Genomic DNA, 20,933 nt, shown 5'->3' on the forward strand with positions numbered 1-20,933 from the left:
GAATTCCGCGTGCAGGAGCAGAACTCCGCTCTGTGTGTGTGTTTATCGAGCGGAGCTGGGGGAATCTCTCTCAGAAAGGTTGGTCGCTGTGGTCCTTCCACCTGTAGCAGGCTGAGATCCTGAAATCCATAGCAGCTGACCGACAGAAAATGTAACGTTTTCCTTTCCTGCCCCATTTTTCTGCTGTCCCCTTTTTCTTTGCTTTCAGGTGGGACCACATCCTCAGGGATGGTCCTGCTGGTGGAGGGACTAAGGATCTGCCCAGTGGCACTGAACACAAAATTTCTCTTCACTTAGGAAGGAGCCAGACTGACTCCTCACTGGAGCTATGTGAGCAATTTGGGGGGTATTTAGGGCTGCTGCAGAGATCTTCTGTCCACCCACACCCTTCAAGCACTCACTTCTGTCCTTCTGGACACACGAGGCAGAGGCACCAGGCTTCCAGCAGCTTTGGAATCTCCCATGAGGAGAATGGCGTTCCCGCTTTCCTGAGGGAGACCTGACACCTCCTTGCCATTGTTTGGATGCAGGCCTGAGACTCCAGCCACTAATGGGGCTCAGTTAATTGTCTGTCCAGAGAATATAAAATCCTGCTATATTCCAGCTATGCTCTTTTCATGACCACTGACACCCTGGGCTCCTGCAAGGAGCTCTTTAGATAAAGCAAGGAACAAAAGTGATCACAGGGATCCTTGACACGTGCCACCTAGTAAAGGAAACAGAGCAGGTTTCAGCTCATTCACCACTGAGCTCAAGGGGATGCACAAAAGAGTGAAGTGGCCTTGGTAGAGCTTGGTCTAAAGTTACACTTCAGGAAGACAGAGGAAGTGTTTCCTGAGGACGTGATCAAAGGCTCTCTCTTCAATGCCAGTTTAGTGGCCTTCTGGCCACCTCTGTTTGCAGGTACCATTCAAGGGCCTGACGTGGCTCCCAGGCGGGTTCATTCTCACTGTATCAGCAAGCACAGAGCTGAAACCCTTCCTTTTAATATTTTGTGGCTACAATTCGTCAAAAGTATCAGCTGGAGGAGGTTTATTACCCCCTCCCTTGTTCGTTTAGATCTGCGCTAGCGCAATCACAGGGAAGGCCGGACAATGCAAGGGAGACAAGGATGATGTGAGACAATGGAAAAGAGTCTGCAGGGAGGCTGCCACAGTGTCAAGACCAAATGGCATCGTGTCAGGAGACAAAGCCATACGACAAAAATATTGGGTCTCTGCTGCCACTCGAGGAGTATCGTAATTCTTGGAGAACAAAACCTCTCATACATCATCCAAAATCAATTGGTAAGAGATCTCAGAGAGATTAAAAACTGTTCCCTCCCATTCATTAGTAAAGGTGGCTTCTGTCCAAAGCTGATAGTTGGTGTGGGCCAACTATGATAAATGCTCTCTTATGCACCAAAAAGAAACGTGTCTTACTGAGTGATCAGCTTGTGTACATTTTAATTTCCAAATCGCTATTGAGTCTATACACAGTTCCCCAAAAGTGACAGTGATGCTCGGGGCACGCACCCCTAAGCAACACTTCGCTTTCTTTGTAGGCTCATGGAACTTTCTGATGCCAAGCCAATCCCAGGACCTGGTGTCTGTGTATGACTAAAATTGCAACAATGAGCTATTAACTTCTGTTTCCATGTATTGTAAAACAAGAATTCATATGTGGTTAGTGTGTGGTACCTCAGCATTTGTGGGGTGTGATTGCAGTGACTGGGCACCCACAGCTCCTGTTCACTCACAGTTCCTGATGCTCGGCACCTTTGAGTATCAGGACATCCCACTGTGGGAAAAGCTGCTTCCCCACCGGGATGGTTCTGCCTGTTCTCCACGACTTGGTTATGTCTGCTTTCTCCATATGTGCCCTAGCCTAAAAAATGTCCTTCTGCAGTTCCTGTGCTCCTTCGGGAGGGCAGGGACTGGGAGGTCCCACACAGAGGCGATGACACAGAGCCTGCCTTTGCTTTCCTCCTGCATCCCTGAAGTTTGCAGCTCAGCACCGAGCCAGTTCTCAGTCCTGGAAAAGCCTTGAGCGTCCTGTCCTGTCGCAAGCCCCACAGCTCTTGAGGAGCATCGGTGACATTTACCCCGTGTCTCTAAATTATTCTTGGTAGAGTGGTGCTTGGGCCAGTGACAGTGATGCTGCAAAAGGTCACCTGATGGACCTCGATGCCCTGTTTTATTTACTTAGTTTATTTAGCTTGCAATGGAGGCAGGACAGGCTTAATATGTTGGCCACGTCACAGGCGGCCAAGCTCCAGTGCCCAGCATCTCTTTGGATGAGAGTATTTGTAGGAGGCGTCAGAAGAAATGGAAGGAGTTCAGCATATTTTTTTGGTATGTCAGAATTTTAAAGGATTTCTGAAATTTAATGAACTCATTTAATAGGCATAATTGTCTTGAGTACATGTGAGAAAACTTCTGAAATAGCAGAATTAGGCATGCTCCATTTTGTAGCCTTTCAATGACCTCCAGCAAACGTGTGACCCAGATATGAGAGCCTCCTGTCCACTTGCATAAACATGATGTTTTAAAAAGGCGGGGGTGGGGGGGTGCAAATAAAAGAATTGAGCTCTTAATGGCACATAGACAGAGACATACTGCAATTGCAAAACAAATTCAGCAGCAGATAGAGAATCGCCTCCAGACTCTGCACACCAAAACTCCGCTGCCTCTCTCAAGATGGAGCTTTGATGGCCGGGGACCTTCGGTGCCAACCGTCCCGGATTTCCCTGCACAAAGGCTCAAGTGGCAGCAAGGGGCACTAAGCTGCTTTGGGCCCAGGAAAACCTCTGCTTTAATGCTTGAGTGATGTCCAAGCTGCTGTTACACAATTTATTCAGGGTGCCCTGCAACATATGTTTTTGTTTCCTGGCCTCGATGGAGGACGTGCAGGGGTTGTAGTGGCCATGCCAGGCAGCGAGGAGAGGGCAGCTGCTCGCTCCAGCCCTCCTGCCACTTGCATACCAGTTATGGCGCAAGCAAAAGCTATAATTTTAAAAATCTCATTAATTAACATGCATTTTTAATACATCATTAACTTCCCATCACATGTCTTGATGCGGAGGAGCTCTGTGGCTGGGTTCTGACCGTGGGCTTCTTCGTGTCTACTCGCAGAGAGGGTGAGTTGCTCTTCATTAGTTTAGGCCCACCACTGCCATAGTAACCAGCCCTGATTGACAGGACTCTGAATTAATATGCACACTTAGGGGAAGGGGAGGGGGTCCTGCCAGGGGTACCACTGCTGGCCCTGCTCATGGCAGGCTACGGCTCCAGCGTCCCACCTACCCAATCCGCACTCCATTCATTGCTGTGAGTAAGGTTTAATTAAAAGCAGGAACCTGCGAAGTGCGGCTGGGTTTTAAAATTATATGCTGTTAGTTATTAACTGCTACAAATTAGGTAGATGTTGTTTCAAGGAGAGCAATTTCCACAGCCGGCGCTGGTGGAGCGAGTTGGCGTGGGGTATGGCACAACTTTCCAAAGCAGGGATTGCCAGCTTTCTCAGAAAAGCGCTTTTTTGGCCACTTCTTGGGTTTTACGCATGACCGAGATTCAGCATTGTTCATGCTTGCTTGCAGCAGTGATACTTCCCTGTCTATGAAAACTCATTTTTCATTTTAACAATAATTCCCGGGCAGGAAAAAACACATCCTGGTTTCTCCACTGAGCCAATCACTGAAACAGAATATTGGGCCAAATTATGCTCTGATTTTGCAACTTTAAAATCTGCCTTTGCAAGTTAGTGCTGAATTTAGTTTGTTCCCCTCAGGCATTTTCCATGCAATAAAATTGTGTTTCTTTTTCCTTTTCCTTTTCTTTTTTTTATTTTTTTCTCCTTTTTCTCCTGCCATTTGGGGAAAAGGAAAACTCAAATGAGAGAATGAAGTCAGTTGTTAGATTAAAATTATCCGAACTCTTGGTGTTAGAGGAAAACCATAAGGAAGGCTCACTCCAAGTATGTTGCCTGGAAATCTGAATTATCAGTGTGACTAACTGCTGATACAGAATGAGGCATTTTGAGTTGTGGCAGCCAGTCATTACAAAAAAAACCTGAAAAACAAAACTCAGAGAAAAGCAAAACTTTGAGACTTCAACACTTCTGCTCAGCAGTTTAAAGGGAGAAAGCAGTGAACTGGTTTGAAGATGTTTCCTTCCCCACTACTTTTGCTGCTTCCACAACGCTGCAGGGGAGAAGCAAACAGTCTTTGAGCTGTAATAGGTGTCAAACCAAGCAAATTCAACAAAGTTTTAGTGAGTGAGAACGGAGAGCAGCATTCACAACATTTTATTTGGCAGTTCCTTTATAGGTACTCAGATGTGGAGACTGGGAGTGTGATACACAGAGACAGATTGCTCTGGGATGGAGAATGGGGAATTTGAGGTACCACGTATAGCACAACTTTTATTGGGTTAAGAAATGCAGAGTGCAAAACCATGGTCTTTGTCACGAAGAAAAAAGAAAATGCTCTTCAGACCAAAGTTTTTACATTAATCTGGTAAAAACTATTACAGAAATTATCACTGGTAGCTTTTTAAAAGCCAGCGAGGCTGAAGGCCACAACCCACCCATATCTTCAGAGCAGATAACTTTTTTCCCAGGAGTTAACCAATGAATGTAGGGGTGTGGGTATATGTATGTTTGAGTGTGTATATGTTTTCCTGTAAGTGTGAGAAACAAAGTAGTTAGCGAGGGATTGTAAAAGCTCTTCATTGTTTGTCATCAAGTATGGCAAAGGGACAGAAACTGAAGAGGCTGGGGGGGAAGCGAGCAGCTGTAGCTGTACTGACACCAATAACTTTTCACTAGGGTGAGGCAAAGCATCAGGATGTGAGACCCTCGCTCTGCCCTTTTGAACTTGCTTCTATAGATCAGGATGAAATAGAGAAGTGAGAGAAAGCCTCCTGTCCCCAGTGGGGAGAGAGGAAACCAGCAGATCATGCAAATAGCTCAGATGAGAAGCTGAACACACGCCCTGCTCACATCCGCAGGGCTGGCTGTGTTGAACAACACCATCGTGTTTCAGAGGTGGGAACAGGTCTGAAGTAACAAGTACATGAAGGAGATTTGCACCTTCCTCATGTCCACTCATGTGAAGTGTCAAAGATCAGTTTAGCCATGGTGGGGCCCTGCAAATGCACCAAGTGCAGTGATGGTGCCCCTAAACACGGGTGATGCGAGGTGCAGGAGGATGAGCTCTGTGGGACATCCCCGCCAGGCTGGGGCTCAGCTGTCCCCAGGCGCAGGCAGCAGCTCAGCAGGTCGTGCTCTTGCCCTGGGCACCTGACTGGTGCCTCTGCCTGAAAGAGCCAAGGACGTCATATCCCTGCTGCCACCGGCTGCCGGGAAGTTCACGAGTTGCCCTGTGGGACCTATGCAGGGAGGTGTTTTTGCTTGGAGTATTTTGTCCCTGAGAGCTGGCCCTGAGCGTCCCCTCCGTGCTGGGGATGAGCAGGGACAAGACGTGGCAGCAGCAGACCTGCTGCTGAGGCTGCTGGCCCTGCCTTTGAGGTGGGCCATGGGGCTTTCCACCGGGCCCTGCCTTGCAGGTGTCGGATGTGGGGTGGCCAACACGCCCCAGTGGCTCTTCAGAGGTTTCTGGTGTCTGTCTGCTACTCAAATGGCCGTGGCTGAGGTCCCACTGCGTCCGGAGGCTCTGTGCCTTAGTGTCGTGTGGCATTGCATGGCCTCCGGTTTGCTTCTAAAAGCAAATTGAGAAGTGAGAGGCAGCTGCCACACTCACAGACTCTTCATGAAGACACGGGCCCCAGCTTGGCCTCTTGGACAAAGAAACAAAGTCACTTGCAACACCCGAATTCCCCACTGTGGTAGCATAGGCTGCCTTTTCACTCACCTTAAGAAACGGAGGTAGCAAGGAATGCTCGAAGTTGAACAACACCCAAGCGTTGTTTTGGACTTTGCTCTTTTGGATTAAAACAAGCCCCCCCCTGAAATCAGATTTCTGCTGAGGCCAAGGGATGCTGCTTCTCTCCTGCCAGGTCTTTCTGCTGGATTTCTTGCCACACTACCTCAAGGTCCTGGCCAAGACACAAGTCCCACCATGGCAGGAACTGTTCCCATTGAAGGAAAACATTTGCTGTCTCACAAAGCTTTGGATTTAAATAGAAAATATTGAGAGGGGAAGAAAGCAAATGAAGTGCCTCAGGGTTGCTGGGCTGGCTGGTGGCAGGTTTGGGACTGGGCTCTACTCTTCTGCTGTTCTGGTGGCCTCAGGACGAAGCCAGGCTTTGTCCTGGTGTGCTGAGCATGTGACAACCCAGCCTGCCTGAACTTACAATGGCATTAAGCAACAGCAAAAAATTGGGGGTTTATATCTCTATGCATGGTGAGTGTCATCATCAAGATTACCATGAATTATCATTGATTAGGAGGTTCAACTGCATTGCACTGACATGGACTGAAAAGCTGGAGACACCCATATTTCCAGAAAACATCTGTATTTTCAGACAGCACCACTGCTACTCAGCGGAGCGCTGGAGGAGAGATTTTACATGAGTGGATGCGTTATTTAAAAATGCAAAGATCTCTTGTTTTATGTGAAGAGGCACATTTTCAAACAGGGAAATGGATACATAATGCCCTCTGAAAGCTCCTGGAAGCACGAGTGTCATTAGTATCTCTGCAAAAGTTGCCCTGTCTGCACTCCTCTCACAGTGCTCTGGTGACAATTTGTGAGCGACACTTCAAGGCTGATTTGAGTAAGCCTGGCTCTGCCTGTGCTTTCCAGACCTTATTACCCACTCCTCAGTTGTCCAGAATTTGCTGTTATTTCAAAAAACTACATGTCCCGAGAAAAAAGTTCCGCGGGTTAGCTCAGTTTGATCATCTGCATCTGTTTTAAAGTGTCTCCAACAGTATTTAGATAGTCTGGGGACTTGTAAGAGATGGTTGCCCTTTCTGCACTTCAAATTTTCACATACTGACATTAGGGTTTATTCTTGACTGTGAGTAGTTCAAAGGGAGCTTTGGTCCAAGCCTCCCTGATGGTAAATATTGCATAGCCATAGCTGCCTTCACCCTTAACAGTGTAGAACATTTTCTGCATTATTTTGTTTTATATTCAGCATTCCTTTCTTTTCTACCACCATCTGAGCAATTTGAGTCCCAAGCCTCACCCTGAATGTATTTTAACATTGCTAGGTTGCATAATCCTTCTCAGGTAAAAAAAAAAAAAAAAAAAAAAAAAAAAAAAAAAAAAAAAAAAAAAAAGTGAGCATATTACTCCTATTTAATTTATTAAAGAAAAACTTCCATGACCCTAATGGCTGCCCAGAGTTTTGGGGAAATTCCCTGCTCACACTACTCTTGAACTGCAGGTGTAAGTATTTTGGTGATACCTCATCACACAGGTCAGCGTTCACCCAAGCCTCTGCTGCTGCTGGGGACCACGGACTGCAAAGCTAAGTACTAAATTCAAATACTGAGATGTAGAGATGTCCTTTTAGGGAGAAATATTCAAAGGAGGTGCACAAACACCAGGAGAAGTGGAACGGGGCAGGAGTCAGGGAGCAGCAGCCTGTCCCTCGCAAGAGAAAGCAGCAAATAACGAGTTGGTTATAGGAGAGATAAAAGAAAAGCTGACCTCTGCGATAAGCATGGAGGTGGTGGAACGACGAAGCAAGGAGGCAATTATCCCAACTCTCTGGGATGAAGTGGGTACAAGAGCTAACAGAGCTGAGCAGTGAATTTCAGCAGAAAAAAAAAAAAAAAAAGTGGATCGTGCACAGCTGCAGGGGTTATTGCCGGAGACTGTATCAGAAAGAAGAAAAATGGATATTGCCTGCAGAGGGACTCAACAGGAGGAGTCGGCTCCAGTGTACGCAGGAATTTCTGAGATGATTTTCCAGCTACTTTAGATTCACTGCAAACAGGTTTCAAGTGATAAAATTCTTTGGGGGATATGGGTTATAATGAATGATCCGTTTTAGAAGAGGAAACAAATAGTGGGATGTTGCAATGTTTTAGCAGGGAGAAAGCCATTGTTTCCAGATTTGTATTAATGATACGGAGTAGAAGGAGAATGGCAAGATGACAGCGTTTGTAAATGAGGGAAGTGATCAAAGATCAGCAGCAGTCCCAGGAGGAAGGGTGAGAGCAGTTAGAAAATACTAAATTTCAGCTCCAGTTCTCATATATTCCCTAGAATATTTTATAAATTTATTTGTTCCTGAAGAGTTTTCTGGGCACCCCAACTCCAAGCAGCGCATGAAGCCTGCACACCTCTGTGATTTTACCAGCAGTTAATTCTAGCTTCAGCTCCTAGCATGGATGGGCCTGGAGCTGGGAGAGACCACAGTAAGCAACAGCCACCTGACATTGTTCCAAGGCTACTGTCATGAGTACAGCCTTTGCCATGTGAACAAATGTGTGTATTACTCACAACCTGTAAGAACAAAGTAAAGAACAGCATTTGAACTGCATTTTCTATGTGTTTTCTAAACAACCACATGAACTATACTTTGAAAAGGAAAACTTCCTGTCAGGTTTTATAATCAACATTTCTTTCTCTTTAGGAGACATCAGAAAAAAAAAAAGAAAAAAAGAAAAAAAAAAAAAGAAAAAAAAAAATTACCTGCCCTTGAGATCTAGAGCTGTAGGCAGAAAGACGCAAACTAGGAAATCCCAAAACACACAAAAATTACCTTGCTCAACTAAGATTGTATTACTTGGACGATAATAATTATAAACAGACACACCATTTGATGATTTACAGGTTCATTTCTCATCTCTACTTAGTTCAGCTAAAATTTTTAGAGCATTTCCCCTCATTTTTGGAGTAATTGACTTGTTCTGATGACATCCCTGGGTTGCAATCCAAAGCTGAGTGTGATCTTTCCCTTGAAGCCGGATGTCTCGGAAACAAGCACTGGGATTTCATCGCATCTTGCTGGGTTCAGTACAGAAACTCTGTTGAGATGCAATCACCTGGGCTGGGCAGAAGGGGATGCCAAGGGAGCAGAGGGATGTCTTGCACCCTTTACATTCACTGAAACAGCAAACTCAGAGGCTCTCCCCTTCGCACAATGTCTGTAGCGCTGCCAAACCCAGACGCTTTGGAGATCCAAACGTTCCAAAGAACTGCATATCAGGGGACAGCACGAGAAGGCTTTCCATTTCCAGCACTGTGTAGGCTCTCTGGAGCAACCTGCTCTGCCATGGCTGTGGGCTCCCCACACCTCCTTTGCTTCCCCTGCTCCCACTGTCACCCCCTCAGACTGCCTCATCTCCTCTGCTGAAGGATAATTTCTGCTGTTAACACGTTCTCTGGGCAAGTTTGCTGGTTGTCCTGCAAGGCTGTTTGATGCCTTGGCACAACATCAGCTTTGCCACAGCTGGGCTTTGTCACTGGGCTCCTCCTCAAGCAAAGCCTTTGTGTACCCTTCATTAGCCCCTGGCACTCTGATGCCTTCCTCTGGTTGGGGTGAGGAGACACCTGGGGCTCCCGAATCCCTCTCCTCTTATCAGCCTTTCCCTGTCCTTGCATGAGTGCAGCCCTGGAGGAGGGATCTCCTGTACCACAGAGTGAACAGCCTGTCTCATGTCTGAAGGCGCAGGTAGCTGCCACACTTCTCAGGCTTTTCATGTGGCACTAAATACCTGTCTGTGCATACAGAGTCATCTTCTGCCTGCAATCAGAGCCCACGTCACACATCGTTTCAAGTGCTATTCTCGGCAACGCTGTCTCTTTCAGCTCAGCCTCCTCTCCCCAGTGATCATGTACTGGTTCCTCATCTTTATCAGAATGGGCAGTTTTGTACTTCAAAAACCGCTTTGGTTTTTGCTGCTTTGTGTTCATGTTGGGCATTTTTTGGTGGGGCTCGTGTTTTTCCTGTGGACCACACTCTTTCACACTGCCACTTTGGTCTGTGTCTCCTCACTGCCTGGTTTTTCTGAGGAGCTGGTCCCAAGCAGAAATAGGAGGTCACCTCTTGTGTGTTTCAAAAATTTTTAAGAAGTATTCATTGGGAATCAGATACTAAGGTGTTAAATGTGCAGATGGAGTTAGAAAGAAAGTATTAGTGGCATAACCCTTTTTATGATATTCCCTACACATCTTAAATATAAATATTTTCAGTGTTGAACAAATGCTACCTTAAATCATTCAATCACTCTTTCTAGGCTAAAGCTCACTCAACAGCAAAGTTTTGTCTTGTTTTCAGCCTTTCCTCAACAGGGAACACAGGACTGCTCCATCATATTCACTACGTTCTCTTCTGCTGCCATCTCCCATCCTTCTTGGCTGAGTATTTTTTCCCCAGCAGGGCAACTGGTAAGCAACCAGTATCTCACTGTGATTATTTGACTCCACTGATTTAGTCTTTGCCTGTAATCAAGTGCAAATCTAACCTCTATCAGAGGGTCAAAGCTTTCTTCGTACGGGTGACACACCATGGGTGTCTAGGGCCAGGCTCCCATGGACATCTTGTCCTGTTCTGTCCATAGACTTACAGCAGGGAAAGGTTTGGCACAGGCTTTAAAAACTAAACCTTAACCCAACTGTGAGCAAATAAGAGTGAGGCAGCTGTTTAAAATGCCTGATGGTGAATTCAGATTAAGCCATTTCAATATTGACTGAAACGCTTAATTTTATTGGCACTGGCTACTGTGAACCCACTTCTCTCTCAGTGACAAGCAGGGGGATTACCCAGCTCAGAGGTCACCAGGTGGACTCTCCATCCTTGGCTCCTCTCTGAGGACAGGGCTGGGAGAAGGGATGATCCTTCACACAGACCATCATCCCTGTGGCCTCACACCCCTGCCCTTGAACACTGGGGGAAAATGAACCAGATGCAATTGGCTCTGGTGATCTGGTTTTCAGCCCAGCACTTGTGACCAGGGGATGTTGGACTGTGTGGCCAGAAGCCAGTGAGCTGCCAGCAAAGTGTTTGTGTGAAGACACATGTAACATCTTTTGGCTGACAAACCGCATTACATGTCTGTCCCCGTGCCCAGGAGTAGGCAGAGCAGTTCTCTGCTTCAATTCCCTGAGTTATATATATCTATATATACATACAGATATATATCTGTATATACATAGCCAAAAATGTGAACTTCTTGTGGTGGTGTTTTCTCCAAGCTATTGCCCAAGACAAAGTCAATGCCCCCAGGATCTGACTGGAGAAGGGGAAGGCATTCCGTCTCAACTACTGCTGCTCAATCAACTTGTTGACACCAGAGTCCCTAAAAACCGGCTTAGCAGAGGGCACTATCTGAGCCAAAACTGGCAGATCAGCAGCTGCTGGAAGCAGACACTCCTTCGCAAGTTCTGGTCCTCTCTGGTGTTGCCCAAGCTGCTTCCCTGACTTTTAGCGACGGCTTTTTGTTAATTAGGTCACGCGTGGCCCCGTGTGCGAAGCGCTACACGACGCAGCAGGAACAATTCAGCGCCCGTGCTGTCTTTTCACTTTGTAAGTCTCGCATTTTCTTTGCTCTCCAGGTTATGCCGAGACAGAAGGAGGGACTTGGAGAGGGAGGGAGGGACCTCTCCCTGGCCACAATTCCTTCCCTCTTATCGCGGAGGCTTGGGCAACACACCCCCCTCCCACCCAGCCTATCTGTCTGAATTGCTGAGAGCATAATGCTCCCATATGAGAGATAAGTAAGTGAGCTCTCTTTCTTTTCCATAGGGATGAACTATAGTGTATGCAGATTATTAGGAGAAGAAAATAATATCAGAGAAAGGTGGCTTTCTTAAAAGGCATCGGTAGCATTAGTGTCATGTGTGAAGCACCCATTTGTGACAACTGTACAGACCTTTCAATGGAAAATTGTGCTGTGCTACCTTTTAAAGTATGAAATGCTAATTTCGGATTTACAGTTTTTGAACTGGAGGGCTGCATTTTGCATGGAATTTTGTTTAATTTCCCAGAGAAAAAAGGCATTTGAAACACAACTGCCTACAGCCAACTGTCAACAAAAATCAACTGTAATAACACGCGGCCTGTCACTGATTTATGTGGTGATGTGGTAATCTTCTCAATTTAGCTGGATATTTCTTCTTCATACCAAATAGCTGAAAGTCTTGCTAGACATTTATGAATATCGGGAGGTGCTATTAGGATGATAATGGGGCAAGATTAAAGAGGTGCTCACTAGTTCAAAGTGCCAGTTAAAGAGACAGGGAATCGAGAGGTGTAGATATATATGGCCTATCGGTATAAGTGAACTTTATATTTTCAGTGTTGCTTAAGATTTGGGAGACGGCATATTGAGATCCATCTGCCAAGGAGAGCATCTTTCTAAAGGGAGACTGGGGGAAGCAGCTATATGCTTCTTTTTTTCCCCCCTAAAAATTATGCTTTTGTTTGGCAGGGGGTGTGAGTTGAAAATCTTAGGTATTGAAGCTGGAGCAAAGGAGTATGGACAATGTTCTGGCAAGCAGAATGCTGGGAATTTTCCTCCTTTTTCCCAAAGGTCTGAGCCTTAGCCACGGTCATTTTGCAGCAGGCTGTGTCTCAGCCAGGACTGGCAAGTAACATATCACACTACATGTTACAGCTAAGGAAAGTAAATGGCCTCTCATAAAGAGCTAGGACTAATGCAGACAAAACGATATTGCAAGACTTGAGCTGCAAATAAAGAGACAAGTTTGTGTTTTACAAAAATGTATAATTTACCAGGCATTTCATTATGCTGTATAAAAAGGCAAAAATGATAATTGAAAATAAATGCGGCTGCCTAGCTACAGTATATGCTGCCAGCGTTACTGGAAATAGAAGTGCTTTCTTGCTGAAGAGAGTTAAAATTTTCATACAACTTCTGTCTGCAGACTTGTGTAATGTATCTTGTTAAATTTGTTTCAGTTTGGGTATTTGCTACAGAGAGGCAGGCAGAATGTGAGGCTCTGTCTGTGTATTTTTATATCTAGGGGGATGTACAATTATATTAATTATTAACAGCGTCTTCTGCAGATGCACACATCTGTGGAGTCTGAGGCAGGATTCATGTTGCTGAGTTTATTCCGGAGTGGGAAAAGTACATCAGTTGCCTTCAAGGTCGCCAGAGATATTCCACAGCACTCCTGTCTTCCAAGGAACGTGGTTACAACTATAGATAAACCAGAGTAATGTTGTTGGGTTATTTTGCCCTGAAGCAAAGGAAACTCTGAATTGCCATTTTTCTTCAATACATGGGGCTACTTGGGGATGCTGAGAATTAGTGGAAGAGAAGAACACAGGTCTAGGAATTGGCATTGCTTCTGCCCTGAAAGCTTCTTTCTGGCCCCCTCATTCTCTGGCAAGAGGAAGTTGCCACAAGAGTGGTGTCCCTCTGGGTCCGAACGGATGAGTCTCCCTGCAGCAGCCCCAGTGCTCTGCACACCCAGTGTAGGAAAACCTTCCCAAGGGAGCTTTGGGGGGAAAAAAAAAAAACCCTGTCCGGATTGAGATTTTTCCTCGAAGCTCCTCAATTTTTCAACTGAGAAAACTGTAAATGGCTCTGGGCTCAATTCTTCCCAGGGTCTGCTCATGCCCCACAGCAACAAAATGCTGTGCAGGTTATCCAAGTTACAAGTGAAACTACTGAGTTTCTATTAGCTCTGGAATTAAGCTAAAAAAGAAAAGGTGAGAGGTCTGCCCTTGGCTGCAAGCAGCTGGACACCACCGAGATGGCTTTAGAGGCCAGGGAGGTAGGGGCAGAGAAACAGCAAATGGAATGAGCTCCTTGTTGGCACTCCCATTCCACAGATCCCTCACCAGGGTGGATGAGATGGCAACAAGAGTGGACAGGGTACTGGGAAAAGAACTCATCAGCAGGAAGGTTGTTATACTTTCCATGTGTATGTTTAAATTCATTGTTTAAAATTATTTTTCTTTCTTTCCATTTGGGCTCTTTTTTAATCTATAGACTCAGCTGGGCTGCATTGTTCAGAGTGGTGGTTGTGTTTGGATGGGTCAGGCCCCGTGAATTCGCTTGGCCTTGAAGCAAAAAAAACTCATCATGAATAATGAAAGAAAGGAAAATAATGCCTGAGACAGAATGACTCTAAAAATGATTAATATCTTTTCTTTCCCTCATTATTTGCCTCCAGACTCTTCCCTTTTCAAAATAGCTTGCCATTAGCAGTTGAACTTTCAATAGTCAGTACTTTGACAGAACTGGTACTCTGAAGCCATAGGGAACCTTTATTATTATTACTATTATTATTATTACTACCACTACTACCACCACTATATGGAATCAAGGTTCATTTTGATGAGTTCAAAGCCCTGGATGAATATAGAAAGGCCCAAGTTCTGCCCTCCACCACATCTAGCTGGCTCAAACTGGCCACTTGAAACACGGCGATGTTTTTCCAGGCAGACACTGAGATTCTTGTGACGGTGGATGTGTAAACACCAGTGTCAGTTCCCATCCAGTGGCTGCTGACAGGAAAGCTGGTCCTGTGCAGAGCAGCACCGAGGGGATTTGCAATTATGAAGGAATGGGATATATCAGGGTTGCAACTGACTGCCACTAAGTAGCTCAGCAACTCTCAGGGGCCTCCACTCCGGCTCCCAACTCCTCGTCTCAGGCAGGAGATTTTCTTGCTTCAAAGGCTTTTATTAAAAACCAGTTCAGGTAAATGCTGACAATAAGCAAGCAAACCTGTTGAGCCTCGAGTCCACAACTTGCCAGGCAACAGGATGCTTCTCTGTGACATTTAAGAGTGCTAACACCTGAAGAAAATATTGCATGTTTTACCCTTTCTGCTTAAAATAACACAAAAAAGTGCTGCTCTTGCAATTGCATTTAGGGGCACTTTCAGCAGGCTGCCCCACCTCTGTCCCCAGAATCTAAGAGCTCCCAGCTGCCCCGCATTAAAGGAAACCTTCTCCATCAGTTCCCTGCCCGGGACTTTGAAATAACCCAAAGCAGCTTTATCTACCCCAAAAGCAGATCCACACCAGCATTTAGGGTGTGCTGAGTCAGGGCTCCTGGCAGGGTGTGGATGTGGAGAAATTGCAGCCAATGAGCTCCAGGGAGTTAATTAGTGTGTTATCCCAAACACCTGTGGAACATGGTTTTTTTGCTTCAGCTTGCTCTGGGTGCAGGCACTTTTACTGTGTGCTACTCCGTGTTCCCTCAAAGCAGCTCCCTCTAGCTCCTTGGGCTTCCCTGAGCTTCAGGTAAGTCTTTCAGTTATTCCTAAAGTTTTCCAGCTTTGTAGCACAACAGTGCCCCAATTCCTTTTGAGGTGATGAGCAGAGAAAGTTTGATGGTTGTAGGACCTGAAGTTGCTCCTTTCTGTGGCATTTGTAAGGTGGAGTAGCTGCTTGGTGTGAAAGGTGATGATTTTGTCTTTCTATGGTGAAAACCTAATTATTTTCTCTTTTTAGCCCTCTCTCCATCTATATTTACCCCCAGTTCCATGGTTCTGCTTTGTTGGCACATTTGGCTTTTAGACAGATGCGTACATGTATTGCTTCCCTTGTGAGCCTTCCCCTAGCTGGTCATCTGTGGAGAGCAGCAGGATTTTATGGGCCCTGCTACTTCTTAAGTCAGACTTCTTTGATTTTCTGTCAAAATAGCAGATGATTATTTTGTTGGTAATGGCCAGATGTGCCAGTTCTGTGAGTATTATGGTCTTTGCAGTATGTGAAGTCAGAATTGTCATGGCCTTTAGTCGGGCAATGCTCCTACTGAGTGTGGGGATTTTACCCCTGGTTGAAACAGGGATTGCCCCAAGCTTCCACTTCATCCCTTTCCTGGTCTTGCAGGAGGGTTGGGAGAATAAAAGGGGCATCTTTCTTCTCAGCTGCCAGACTTTCAGAGAGCATGGGCAGTGTTAATGAGGCACATCTGGGCCTCATTTAAGCACTTAAGGCTAAAGGGTGAAGCCGTGAGGAGCTTCCAGAACCTTCTGGGCTTTTCCAATCAGGCTGCAGATTAATTAATTATCTCTGCCTCTGTGCTAGAGGTGGAAGGAAGTCTCTTAATGTCTGCCCAGGGATAAAGCTCCTTTTGCTGCCCACTGAAAGCATGGCAGCCTCAGCTTAAATGGGTGAACCTGTGTCATGTGCCTTGTTTTGGGGACTTTAATGGCTCAGGGGAGGAGGTTTTAGGTGGCAAACCCCCCTGATTCAAGGGGGTTCACCTGCAGCGAGTGGCAGGCTGGGTTTTAAGCCATCAAAGTGCACTTGTGTGTTACCTGCAGAGATAATTGAATGTGTATGCACATCCCCAACAGAACACCTGTGCTGCCTCCCTGGCATGCATAAGTATTCCCTGCATGCCTGTGTGTTCTCTGCAAGCTACACTACACATTAATGAGACAATCCACATATTGCATTAGGACAGACCCTATGCAGACAATGCTCCAGGTACTGATTTTTTTTTTTTTTTTTTTTTTTTTTTTTTTTTTTTTTTTTTTTTTTTTTTTGTGTGTGTGTGTGTGCGAATCCTGAAATATGGCTGATATGGTCCACTGCAAAATGAACCTATATTGGAAATGGCAAAATTGTAATGTAAAATATACTGGGGTCAGTGGGGTGTGATGTTTTTTGCATACATTTTTTCTCCCTTGACCCATGCCATTCTCCTGCATATCGGAGGAAAAAAAAGCTTCATCTCGCACAGAAATGTGATGTCCTTTACTGCCAGAGGCTGTTGCTGTTTTAAATGAGGAAAAAGCACAATGCATGAAGAAGGAAAATTAAAGCATATTCATTTTGGAAATTAGATATGGTGTCAGGAGACTCTCTGGAAATAGCATGGTTTGAATGGAGTACCAGAACACAAGACAGTTCACTGAACTTTTGACCACTATTTATACTATGGGAGCTTTTGAAATGGTAAGACAGCGAAGTATTTTATAGCTGTTTAATAGTGGATTGTGGTTTTTACTAGACATTTATCTTCCCTCAGAGTGTATATAAGATAAGTAAACATTATGTAGTGTAATTGGGTTGTGTTGGAAGCGCTTTAATTTAGGGCTGCTTTATGTTCCCTGTTTGTGGCAGATCTCATCCCCAGCCGCTGTGAGGAGGTGCAGGTGCCACCTGACTCTATCCCAGGATCCAACCAACACCTAGCTGAGCCTGCTCCTGGAATCTAAGGGATGCTTTTGCTGTTTGTATCAGGAAAAAAAAGTCTAAAGCAGAGATGATTGTGGCCCTGGACCGTTTGAAAAACTCAGGTAACTTCTAGCTCCAGGCCTGACTTAATTCTCCTCTCATTTCTATATAGTGAAACCTATTCTAACCTTGACGATGGCTTCAGTCCCTCTTTATCATTCCAAGTGCAGGGAGCAATGCACCCTTCCAGGGCTGGCAGCTATCTCATTACAATTGTAACGATGCATCACCAGGCAGACATGCATGAATGAAACACTGTTTGCAAAACCAAAAATGTGTTTGGGGTATTTTTAGGTCCTATTAACTTGGGCTGTTGTTCAGGGAAATAATATGGAAAGATCAGAATTTTGGCGTAATCTGGGAAAATGTGGTCTCGGTGTAGTCAAGACTCTACTTTCCCTTCTCCCTTTACTTTCCATCTACGAAAATTTTTAGCTTCAGCTGGCATGGGGAGTGTTGCACTGTGGCTCTGGGTCTCAGGGACCAATCGTTTGAGAGGGAAGTGCTCTGGAGAAGGAGCTGCCACTGTCAAACCAGCCACCTCCTGGAGGTGAGGACTCAAATGGAGTCATGCTGCACTGGGATTGGTGCATGTAATGCTGTTTTCCTTTCTGTTTTTTTTTCCTCTTGGAGACAATTGTAAAGCTGATCTCTTACTGCTTAATACTGAGAGGCAAGCCACAACACCTATTTTTCCTTTTATCTTTTTTTAGTATGATTTTAGGAGGAGTTTAGGCTGATGGACATCCATTGCGTAGTCCCTTTGTCTTTTGTCAGTTAGCCTTTCATATAATTTAGCCTATGTGGGAAGGAAAAAAAGATTTTTTTTTTTTTTTTTTTTTCCTTCTGCTATGGAAGATGCTTTTCTTCCTTGGACCAGAAGCTCCTCTCCTCTCACTAGCCAGTAACAACCCTTCTGTTCATCCTTATGTCAAAGCCACACTACCGAGCTAATAGAGATCGCTGACAATTAGAGATGAGCTGAAATGATTTGGCAAGCTCCGGGTGCCTGTGAACCTGAGGGTGTTCTCAGATCCCTCGGAGCCTGGCGGGTGCGTTGCAAGCCGCGTGCTTCCCACGTCCCCCGTCCTCGTGGGGAGAGCAGTTGGGATGCTGAGTCCAGCTGGGCCCGGAGGTTGGAGAAGAGTGCGAGGGGGAGTCTATCAGATTCATCTCTCCCCTGCTTCCCTTCCTGGCTGCTCTTTGTTGCTTCTTTTTGCCAAGATGTCCCAGGCACTGTCAGGTCTCTTCTCCTGTGGGAGATGGATGTGACAGTATCCCAGGATGACTCTATCTTTTCCTCAGGAATAGCTTGATGGGTCACAGCTGGAGAGACAGTGTCCCTGGAACACACAACAGACACAATGCATGGGATAATGTTTTAAAAGGAATGCAAATTCCCTATCAGTGCACAACTCCTCAGGTGTTGGGTATGTTGTCTCCTTTTGTAATGGCTATTCATTTCACTTTATTTTTCTCTAGACTTAAGACTTGTATTTCTACCTTGTGCTTTCTTGTTGCCCAAGACAATATCGTGAAATACTTTGAGGTCCTATTTATGCCAGAACTTTATAGGACAAATGGTAATTTTAGATGTTTTCCTTACTCTTTATTCAGTGTGGGACTACTCAAACCTAACTCAAAACAATACCCCAGGTAATCATTGGTGAAAAAGTAAATGCCCCAAACAAATATCTCAAAATTAGGATTTGTCATGAGATGGTCTATCACTGGAAAAGGTGGTCGGCTGATGGCTGAGTCATGATCAGCAGCTTGGCATCTCTAGCATGATTTCCACCCTGAAAGACTGAATTTACCTTTTCTGCTTGTCCTGACTAGCTATTTGTGGGAGTGTGGAGAGAAGCTGCTTCCCCAGCCTCATTAGGGAGCTGTACTGCAGGAAAATTGCTTAGGGAATTTTCGTACATCATTTGAATCCCATGAAACTGAAATGGAGAAGTGTATTTTCATTATTTTGTTTCACTTTTCTTAAGGCTCCAGGGTCTCTTTCACCGTCATGTGGAAATTTGTACCTCAGTGTTCCTATGTGCCAAGTGCATCTGATATTTGTGGAGGACTTTGGAAGTGTCTTAGCCTTCAGTCCAGTAAAACTTTTAATCTGCACCATGTGTCTATTAAACAGGAGTGGTAAAGAGCAACAGGTGGCCCAAACCTAGAAATTAGCAAATTTCAATTTGCATTTTGGAGGCGTATGAACTACATCTGTGTAGTCTCTAGAAACACAGAGAGGGACCGTGCTGACAGATCTTTATCCTACGTGTCTGCACATGCTTTTCTGAGGAAAAAAGCACACAAAACCAGACCAGAGCCAAGGCGCAGAGGTAGCGAAACAGAAAAACGAGTGGCTTGGCCCCATCGTTTGCACCGTGGTCCGCGTGAACGCATTAGACAAGAATTCCTTGTGTGTGTGAGGAGATAACAGATCCACATTAATTTCAGAGCTGATTGCCATTCTTTATTAATAGAAATGTAATGCGGTGCCAACGCCAAGCCCTGCCAGCCTTTCCTTTTTATCTCCTTTTTCAAACATAGACAGCATGGAAAGCCTGATCGGAGGATCCCCCCAATCCCTGTTTATTTCACAGCTTGTGAAGCTGAGGGACAGTAATGGCACCTTACCATGGCTGAGGTGTCAGCTAATACTGTCAATATCACCTGGAAATTTTTTTGGAGGCTGAAAATAATTTCTGTGGAATAATGCTAATTTAATATAGTTTTGTAAATTGAACAGAATTGAATGAGTGACAGTAGATTTGTGAATAATTTGCAAATTGAAGCAGTGATAAAATTTGTCAAATAATGTGTTCTCTATTAATAGTTTGCCCTGCTCTATGTACTGCTGAGCAGTCTTGGTTCTCTTGTTTTTTTTTTTTTTTAGAGGAAAAGATGGAATAAATATTCTTACTATTTTTGTTGTTTTCAAGCACTATTTTTTTTCTTTTTCTTTTTCTTCCCCTTCCCTCTTCCAAGAGCCATTGTTTACTTTTGAAGTAGATGAAAGATGAATTCAGGTTACGTTCTGACATTACAATGAAATTGTCAATAGAAATCAATGCCTTGTCAGATGATGAGTTAGGGGCTATAACACAGCCTAACAGTGTCCCTATATCTTCAAGCTCCCTCATTGTGCTGCCCTTCTTGAGAGCCAAGCAACTGTACTGTTATGGAGAGGTGTTGTCATCGTTAAGGGGATAGTAATGGAGTTTAATAAACCTGGCAGCCAAGGCATGGAACCCTAATCCCGGTGCCAGTGTTATAAAGCAGCACGTTGTCTGTCGAGCCTGGTGTTCCTATCTGCATTTATTGACCCTGGAGAGGTAATATAAACACGAGAGATGGAGGTCAAAGAGCTTACCTTCAGCTGCTACACGTGGCTATCGATGCCTTGAAATACCACCGTGTCAACTCTGTCCTCCCAAAGACCTCGGCGTGCTGAGCCACGGCTGCCTCTTAATGCTTGTGTGGGAATGGCCACGGGGTTGTCCAGGGCTGGGGAATGCCAGCGTTGGAGACGTGGTGTCCCCACCCGTGAAGGCTCTGGTGTCCCTTGCCCGTGGGGCTTGAGCTCTGCCCGATGGAGCGAGGATGTAGCCATGCTCCTGCCTCAGGCCATCCCTGCCATTCCCAGGCTGTTCATTCGGGGCAGCTGGGAGCTGGCTGTGCTCTCCACGTGTGCCTTTGAACTGGGAGGGCGTGGGAGCTGCTGCCACAGAATGGCCTGAGAGTCATTTCCCTCTCCTCCCAAATCGCCCTCAGATCTGTCCAGATTGTAAATTTCAGATCCTTTCTGGAACGGAATCTCCTTCAGCTTAAACTAGTTCAGCCCCAGAAAGCAATACC

General features: G+C 45.4%; 1 long non-coding RNA gene across 1 annotated transcript; it reads left to right on the forward strand.

Annotated features, from left to right (window-relative positions):
* The first annotated feature begins 14,998 nt into the window (after window positions 1-14,998).
* LOC120750464 (uncharacterized) lies at window positions 14,999-20,198 on the forward strand. The gene is made up of 4 exons (XR_005700001.1): window positions 14,999-15,125; window positions 16,959-17,134; window positions 18,378-18,502; window positions 19,067-20,198. It is a non-coding gene; the product is annotated as an uncharacterized LOC120750464 (long non-coding RNA).
* The last annotated feature ends 735 nt before the right edge of the window (window positions 20,199-20,933 follow it).

This window comes from Hirundo rustica, chromosome 3, assembly GCF_015227805.2.
Source record: "Hirundo rustica isolate bHirRus1 chromosome 3, bHirRus1.pri.v3, whole genome shotgun sequence".
Taxonomy (NCBI): domain Eukaryota; kingdom Metazoa; phylum Chordata; class Aves; order Passeriformes; family Hirundinidae; genus Hirundo; species Hirundo rustica.